The sequence below is a fragment of the Humulus lupulus genome, chromosome 2, assembly GCF_963169125.1.
Source record: "Humulus lupulus chromosome 2, drHumLupu1.1, whole genome shotgun sequence".
Taxonomy (NCBI): Eukaryota; Viridiplantae; Streptophyta; class Magnoliopsida; order Rosales; family Cannabaceae; genus Humulus; species Humulus lupulus.
Genome location: NC_084794.1, coordinates 22,251,963 through 22,260,000, shown reverse-complemented (window position 1 = coordinate 22,260,000; position 8,038 = coordinate 22,251,963).

Below are 8,038 nucleotides of genomic sequence, written 5' to 3'. Positions count from 1 at the left end.
GCCAATGAAGCATATGAGCTACTAGAGGACATGGCCACAAATAATCATCAGTGGTCTGATGAGAGGCCATTTTGGGTTAGAATGGTAGCTAGGGTGCATGAACTTGATGCAATTACTGCTCTGACAGCACAAGTGGCCTCCTTGACAAAACAATTACAACAGAATATTGTATCTGCTAATGCGATTCATATGGTAGCTAGGTGTGACATGTGTGGTGGTTCTCATTTTTTTGACCAGTGTCCTGCTAGTAGTAATAATAACATTCCCATGGACCAAGCTCAGGTTCAAGCTGTGGGAAATTTTCAGAGGCCATTATATAATCCATTCTCCAACACTTACAATCCTGGGTGGAGAAATCATCCTAATTTTTATTGGAGGAACAATCAGGGCCAGTAACCTCAGTTTCAGGGCCAGTTTCTGCAGAATATGCCTCAGCAACCAATGAATCAAGCCTCTTCATCGCAACAGCCTAGACCGCAGAAACCAATGAATCAAGCTCCACTAGACAGGCCTAATGAATTACAAGCTGCATTATTAACTATCACCAACACCCAAACTCAGTTCATGACAGAGACTAGATCTTCTATCAGAAATCTTAAAACACAAGTGGGGTAGTTGGCTAATATGCTAAATAATAGACTACAAGGAAACTTTCCTAGCAACGTAGAAGTCAACCCTAAGGAGCAAGTTCAGGCAATTACTCTGAGGAGTGGTAAACAAATTGAGCAACCTAGTGTACAACAGTCAGCAGTTCAGAATGAAGAGTTGGGTGAGAAATCTGATACAATTGGGAAAGGGGTTACTGAAGACCACCAGAGTTCAGAAAAGAGTCCTCCAGTTGTTGTTGACCAGCCAGTTCGTGTTCCATATGTCAGAGGCTTAGAAAAACTACTCTTGATAAACAATTTTCTAAGTTTTTAGAGGTGTTTAAAAAGCTGCATATCAATATTCCTTTTGATGAGGCCTTGGAGCAGATGCCCAGTTATGTGAAGTTCATGAAAGAGATTATGTCCAAGAAGAGGAAGATGGAAGATTACGAAACTGTGACGCTCACTGAACAATGTAGTGCAATATTTTAGAGGAAGTTGCCCCAAAAGTTGAAAGATCCAGGGAGCTTTACTATACCTTTCACAATTGGACAATTTGAATGTAAGCATGCTTTGTGTGATCTAGGGGCGAGTATTAATCTAATGCCCTTATCTGTGTTCAGAAGACTTGGTTTGGGTGAGGCAAGACCAACAACAGTCACTCTACAATTAGTAGATCGCTCGGTGAAGCATCCACGGGGTATCATTGAAGATGTTCTTTTGAAGGTGTATAAGTTTATTTTTCCTGCTGACTTTATCATTCTTGACATGGAGGAGGATATGGATGTACCTATTATTCTCGGTAGACCATTTCTAGCCACAAGCCAAGCTCTCATTGATGTTCAAAAGGGAGAGCTTAAACTCAGAGTTCAAGGAGATGAGGTGGTATTTAATGTCTTCAAAGCAATGAAGTATCTGGTGGCTAGTGACAGTTGCTACAGTGTGGATGTGATAAAGAAAGCAGTCTCGAAAAGAAGGGTGAGTAGCGATGCTTTAGAGGCGGTGTTAACAGGTGGTGAGATAGATGATGATGATGCTGAGATGAGAGAATATGTAAATTGGATCAATTCTTACCAACCATACAGGAAGAAGTTTGAAGAGTTAGCAGAGGGGCCTGAAAGACCATTAACATCCATTCAGTAGCCACCGCGGTTGGAATTAAAGGCTCTTCCAGATCATTTATGTTATGCATACTTGGGAGAGAATGAGACTTTACCTGTAATTGTTTCATTTGACCTCTCAAAAATAGAATTGGAAAAATTGTTGAGGGTCTTACGGGATCATAAATTGGCCATTGGGTGGACATTGGCGGATATTAGAGGAATAAGTCCTTCAACAGTAATGCATAAAATTTTATTGGAGGAAGATAGCAAACCATCTATAGAGGCTCAGAGAAGGCTCAATCCAACAATGAAGGAGGTTGTACTTGACCAAATTCTTAAATGGTTGGACGTCGGGGTGATCTACCCAATTTTCTGATAGTGCATGGGTGAGCCCAGTACAAGTGGTACCTAAAAAGGGTGGTATGACCGTGGTAAAAAATGAAAACAATGAACTCATTCCAACGAGAGCTGTGATGGGGTGGCAGATTCGTATTGATTACTACAAGCTCAACAAGGCTACAAGGAAGGATCATTTTCCTTTGCCTTTCCTTGATCAAATGCTTGACAGATTAGCAGGCCACAACTACTACTGTTTCTTGGATGGGTATTCAGGGTACCATCAGATTGTTATTGTACCAGAGGATCAAGAGAAAACAACATTCACATGTCCCTATGGCACATTTTCTTTCAGGATAATGTTATTTGGATTATGTAATGCTCCAGCAACATTTCAACGGTGCATGATGGCTATCTTTTCAGATATGGTGGAAAGGAGTATTGAGATTTTCATGGATGATTTCTCTGTCTTTGGCTCGTCGTTTGACATCTATTTGGGTAAATTGGAAAATGTGTTGAATCATTGTGAAAAAGAAAATCAGGTGTTGAATTGGGAGAAATGCCATTTTATGGTAAAAGAGGGAATTGTTCTGGGACACAAGATTTCTAGAGATGGTATTGCGGTGGATAAAGCAAAAATTGCAACAATTGAGAAATTAGCACCTCCAGTGTCAGTGAAAGGTGTGAGAAGTTTCCTTGGCCATGCGGGATTTTATCGACGATTCATCAAAGATTTTTCTAAAGTGTCTAAGCCTCTCTCTTCACTGTTGATGAATGGTGTGGATTTTGATTTCAATGAGGAGTGCTTTCATGCTTTCAAGGTACTCAAGTAGAAGTTGATATCTGCACCTATAGTTGTGGCTCCAAACTGGGACTTACCGTTCAAATTGATGTGTGACGCTAGTGACTATGTTGTGGGTGCAGTTTTGGGGCAGCGTATTGACAAGGTATTTCGCTCCATTTACTATGCTAGTAGAACTATAAATGATGCGCAGTTGAATTACACCACAATAGAAAAAGAGTTGTTAATCCATAGTATTTACTTTTGACAAGTTCAGACCATATCTGATTGGTAATAAGGTGATTGTGTATACTGATCACTCTGCTATCAAGTACTTGATGACTAAGAAAGATGCAAAGCCTCGTTTAATCAGATGAGTTCTATTGCTGCAAGAGTTTGATATGGAGATTCGTGATAAAAAAGGGTAGTGAAAACCTTGTAGCTGATCACTTGTCGAGACTAGAAATAGAAGAGAGTCAGAATGAGAAAGCTGTGCAGATCAATGACTTCTTTCCAGATGAACAATTATTTGGAGTGAGTGAAAATCCTGTTGTGCCTTGGTTTGCGGATATTGTGAATTTCCTTATTGCAAAGGTTGTGCCTCCTGAGATGACAAGGCAACAGTTGAAGAAATTTTACTCTGAGGTGAAGCATTACTACTGGGAGGAGCCTATTCTCTATAAGCATTGTGCTGATCAAATTATTCGCTGTTGTGTACCTGAGGATGAGATGCATTCTATTCTTGCCCACTGCCACAACTTGCAATGTGGTGGCCATTTTGGAACCACAAGAATAGTAGCTAAGGTATTGCAGAGTGATTTTTATTGGCCAACTTTATTTAAAGATGCTAATGTTTTTGTGAAGGCTTGTGATCAGTGTCATCACACTGGCAATATCTCAAGGAAAAATGAGATGCCTCTCAATGTGATTTTGGAATTCGAGTTGTTTGATGTTTGGGGCATTGCCTTCATGGGTCCATTTCCACCGTCGTACAATAATGAGTATATTCTGTTAGCTATTGATTATGTGTCCAAATGGGTGGAAGTTGCTGCGACAAAGACCAATGACGGTAAAACTGTATTAAACTCTCTCCATAAACACATTTTCACTCGTTTCGGTACACCCTGAGCTCTCATTAGCGATGAAGGGAGTCATTTTGTCAACAAACAACTTGATGCACTTTTAGCTCGTTATGGTGTCTACCACCGCACTGCACTGCCATATCACCCCCAGTTAAATGGCCAAGCTGAAATTTCAAACAGGGGGGTGAAAAGTATCCTTGAAAAGACTGTGGATAGTTCAAGAAAAAACTGGTCAAAGAAGTTGGATGACGCACTATGGGCGTATAGAACAGCGTTTAAAACTCCAATAGGTATGTCTCCATATCGCTTAGTTTTCGGAAAAGCGTGTCATCTGCTAGTTGAGTTAGAACATAGGGCATACTGGGCAATGAAAAAGTTAAACCTGGATTGGAATGTCGCTAGTGAAAATAGAATTTTGCAATTGAATGAACTTGATGAATTTTGTAACGAGGCATACGAAAATGCAAAAATCTATAAGGATCGTACAAAAGCCTGGCATGACAAGAACCTAGTCAGAAGAGAATTTCAACCTGGATAGCAAATACTTCTTTTTAATTCACGGTTGAGGCTATTTCCTGGCAAATTGAAGTCCAGATGATCAAGCCCTTTAACTGTTGTGAAAGTGTTTTCATATGGCTCGGTGGAAGTGCAAGGCGAAAATGGAGAGTCTTTCAAGGTGGATGGTCAGCGGTTGAAGCCATATCTGGGCAGTATGTTTGATCAGGCGAAGTCAATTCTTCTTTTGAAGCCTCTTTGAAGAGGAGTTCAACGTTGGCTAAATGACGTTAACGACAACGCTTGTGGGAGGCATCCTATTTATTTGTATTATTTTTATTACTTTCGCACTTGTAAATTATGGATATTTGGTTTATTTTTGTACATTTGGAATCGTGAAAAGCGTGAAAATTGAAAGAAGAAAAAAACCCTTAAGGGTCGCGACATGGTCTTATTGAGCCATGGCATAGCTCGTTCCAGAGGCCCAGGAATTTAGAAAAATTGGGGCGGGCCGCGGCATTACAATTCGGGTTTCCCATAAATTTTGATGCGGGCCGCGGCATGAAGAGACTAGAGTCGCGTCATGCCTCCCCAGTTTTTTTTCTTCAGAATTTTGAGGTGGGCCGCGGCATTGAATGGCTAGGGCTGTGGCCCGTGTTGCGCAGACAGGGTTAAATCCCTAACTTTTGTCCTTTTCTTCATTTTTTTCATACTTCTCACTTTCACCATCAACCATACCTCCTTTCTCTCTCAACTTTCCTAACTCATTTTCCTATTTTGAGTATTTCATTTGCCAAGGAGACAAAAAGAAGAAGGGTTTTCACATTCAAGTAAGTGTTTAATATCCTTTCTAGTGATTTCTTATTGGAAGCTTGGACATATTCTGTCATTTTGGACTATTTAGCGATTTTTTTTCTTGGGAAATTGATGTGTTTTGTCTGGTGTAAGTGGTTGGGTTGCTTGTTTATTGTAATTTGGTAGTTTTGGGGAGTGGAAAAACAAGGGGAGATTCTGCTCAATTTTTCTCAGAAAATTTGGGGATATTTAGTGTTTTGTTGTATTGGTGTAATGGGTCCTAAGAGAAATCCCGCAAGAGGTGCCTCTTCAAAGAAAGCCTCCTCATCCCGAGCTCAACCAACACCGCCTCCACCTGCTGATTTTAACACAGAAAAAGATTAAGGAGGCGGCGGACTTGTTCAAAAGAATTAATGGGAAATCTGGCGTCCTACAAAGGGGGATGGAATACCAATTGGAACCGTATTCTCATGATTCCCCCTATGAGTACATCCGAGTTGAAATTGTGTGTCGTAATTGGGGAATAGTCTGTAAACAATTGCAAGTGTTTACTGCAAATTAATCTCAATTATATGAGTTTTATGCAAATTTCCCAAGTCAGGATGATGAACAAAAGGTTTTTGTTCGAGGCAAGGCAGTTCCTTCCGACATTGATTCGTTTAATGCCTTGCTCCATCTCCATACTATTCCAGCAACTAAAGAGGAACATTGGCAGTTGGCCCATTTTAGTGAGGTTGATTATGTGGAGGTGGTCGAAACATTAAGCTTGCCAGGGGCTCGATTTCAATATCAAGGTGGCGAGCCAAATTTTTTATTCCGGTGGCAGTTGAATAGCATTGCCCGTGCTTGGGCTTATTTTGTGAGTGCTCATCTGCTGCCCAGTTCTCACGTCTCGTCTATTGATCGGAAGCATTGCCTTTTAGTTTATGCTATCATGATGGGAAAATCAGTTGATGTGGGACGAATAATCCGGCTTAGCATTCGCAGCATTAGCAAGTTCAACACCACTGCTGGCCTGGCACATGGCACGTTCATCACTCAGCTGTGTGAGACTTATGAGGTGCTTGTGCTTGACGGAGATATAATTTGGAAGCCCATGAAGCCTATCGCTCAATCTATGGTTCATGGTTTTCCTCCAGCCACTCTTGAGCCTCCTCAACCTGGCCAGTCCCCTAAACGTTCGCGAGGTGGCGACGAGGAAGAGATAGATCCAATTGGCGCCGGGGCCACTGATGAAGGGGGACCGAGTAGTAGTGCATCACATTTGGCACTTGGGGGAGGGGCTTATCATTTTGACTTTGTTTTTATTTTTATTATTTTTCTTTTAGTTTACTGATTGTTATCTTAGTTTTGTCTTTATTGTTGAATAGTTAATCTGGTGAAATTTCGTTAATAATGTTGTTTGTCATCATTTGTGAATTAGAAATTGTGTGAATAATCGTGTGCTTGGTTTGATTACTCTTTAAATTAATTTTAATGCTTCTTGGAAATTTGAATATGTTGTGTAAATGTGGATAATTAGCATATGTTATACATGTTTTACTTGGCTATGAGGAATGAATTGTGGAATACGATAGAACTTGTATTGCTTGTCTTTTGAGACGAAATCCTTGATAACATGTGTGTTGGAAAATGATTTAGGCAATTTTGTTGGAATATTTGAGCCTTTCAAGCCTACTGATATTATTTTATCCCTAGTTCATCCATTTGTGCTTTAGCCTGTTTGATAAATTTTTTAACCACACTATTAAGCCAAAAATGTACCCATTACTATGTTCCTTTGTCCTTGAGTTATGCCATAAGCTTAGAAATAAGTTTAGGGGAAATGAAGTGTATTGGGTAAGTTATTTGATATGTGGATAAATAATGTACTTTAGTGGTTGAGAGAAGTGTAAATGCTCTTGCAACATCACTAATTTATCTCTAAAAAAAAAAAGCAAAGAAAAAGAAAAGAAGAAAAAAAAACTTATAGAGTGAAAAATAAGTAAATAAAGTGATGTTGGAGCATTTTTTTTGTGATTTTCTCAATTGTTGAAAAAGTGGTGGATTGGGGGATGATTATGAAAGGAAAGAAGGTTGGTTTGACTGGTTTTTTACGTGCTTATGGTATAATGAAGCCTAAATGTCTTTTCAACTACTGTTACCTAAGCCACAATGTATGAACCTTAAAAGTCCCGTTGATTTCAAAACATGTGTTGTTGACATTAGTGGAAAAAGGCATAGCATCAAGGTTACTACACGATTGGCCTGCCCAAGATAGCAAGTTCGAGCATAGGTCGACCCCTAGGGTCCCAGCCACATTTGCGCCAAGGGGTACTCTGGCATGTGTAGCACAGCACAAAACTTTCGGACCACGGTTTGAGTCGGAGCGCCTGCAGGTTTCGAGGTCGTAAGGTCTATGACCTTCTTGCCTTTGTCCCCAGCGGGGACTATGCGGGGAGGAGGAGGAGGAGTTTTCTTTCTCTGGGGAGAAGGCAAGACATTTTAGGGCTTGTCTGCGGCGGTCATCGAGGTCGCAAAAGAGGCATCCTCGGCCACCTTCAAGATGTTGGGAGGAGTCTTGGCCTTGGGCTCGCTAGGGGCAACCTTCGAGGTCACCAAAAGAGGGTCCTCAGCAAACCTTGTGGCCTTTGAAGAAGGGACGCTCTTCTTTGAGGTTGCACATCCCTGTTTGTTGCCTCGGGCATTGGGGGGCATCCCAAGAGTGTTTTTAAGATCTGAATCCATCTCGCCTGAAAAAGAGGAAAAATATCGATTATGTTGAGAAAAGATAAGCTATATAATTCTAACATTGAAAACGACTAAGTAAGGAACCTAATTGGAGGGCTCTTTTGAGCTCGGGGACCAGGAAATCCCTTT